Source organism: Alligator sinensis, unplaced genomic scaffold (assembly GCF_000455745.1).
Source record: "Alligator sinensis unplaced genomic scaffold, ASM45574v1 scaffold17_1, whole genome shotgun sequence".
Lineage (NCBI taxonomy): Eukaryota > Metazoa > Chordata > Crocodylia > Alligatoridae > Alligator > Alligator sinensis.
In genome coordinates, this window is record NW_005842491.1 from 608,778 (window position 1) to 609,582 (window position 805).

An 805-nucleotide genomic window follows, 5' to 3' on the forward strand; every position below is an offset into this window, starting at 1 on the left:
CACAGCACTTCATTATGAATTTTCTATGAGAAGTAGAGATTCCTAGGCACTGGCTTATTTGTTAAATACAATGTGCCCCATGCCATATAAGCCACAAACAAAGTAAAAGTGTGTGCCAAATAAATTTATCATCTCTACAAGCTAATATCAAATGTACATGGAGACCAAGATCTAGGCCGGAACCTCTTTTATCTCATCTGTTTCATTGCCATTGGTGGGTAGCTGTATTTGCCTGGAGGTGGATTAGGATTCATGAGTACTGCTGACATGCTGAAGTGAGCATTTGGGAAGGTGTGACAGGGGGAGGTCATTGTCTTTAAAATGTATTTTGTGGTACCATGCAGAACCAACCCAGATTGGGACTGCCATGTTCTGGGCACTGAGCTAACCCAGAGTGAGACCCAGGCTATAAAGTGCTTACAGTTCAAACACCAGAGTCAGAGGGTGAAGGAGAGGCTAAGAGAGGGGATGTCCTTGCCAAAGGCAGGCAGCACAGTAGTGTTGGAACAGGGAATAGAACTCAATGAAAACGCACTGAGCAGAACTCAATGCAGTAGGTAGTGGAGCTCCAAGTCCTGTGCTTAGCACTCTCTGCTCCCAGGCAGCTGGGATCTGGCCCCTGTTATACTGAGATAAAGAAGGAAATGATCAGTAAGGAGGGAACACAGTGCAAAAGGAAGGAGTACATTTAGGATGGGATGATGTAAGGGAGAATTGACATAGGATTCATTAGCAGAGAGCAGTGAATAGAGAGGCTTATGCTTACAGACCGCTCTGAGAATTTAGCAGGAGTGAGATGTTCAGC

The 805-nt window shown here is 45.0% G+C and overlaps 1 protein-coding gene across 1 annotated transcript in view; it reads right to left on the bottom strand.

Moving 5' to 3' along the window:
* LOC112551521 (netrin-1-like) overlaps nt 1-805 on the bottom strand; it is a 16,655-nt gene that overhangs the window by 9,472 nt on the left and 6,378 nt on the right. The gene's annotated exons all lie outside the window — the stretch shown is intronic.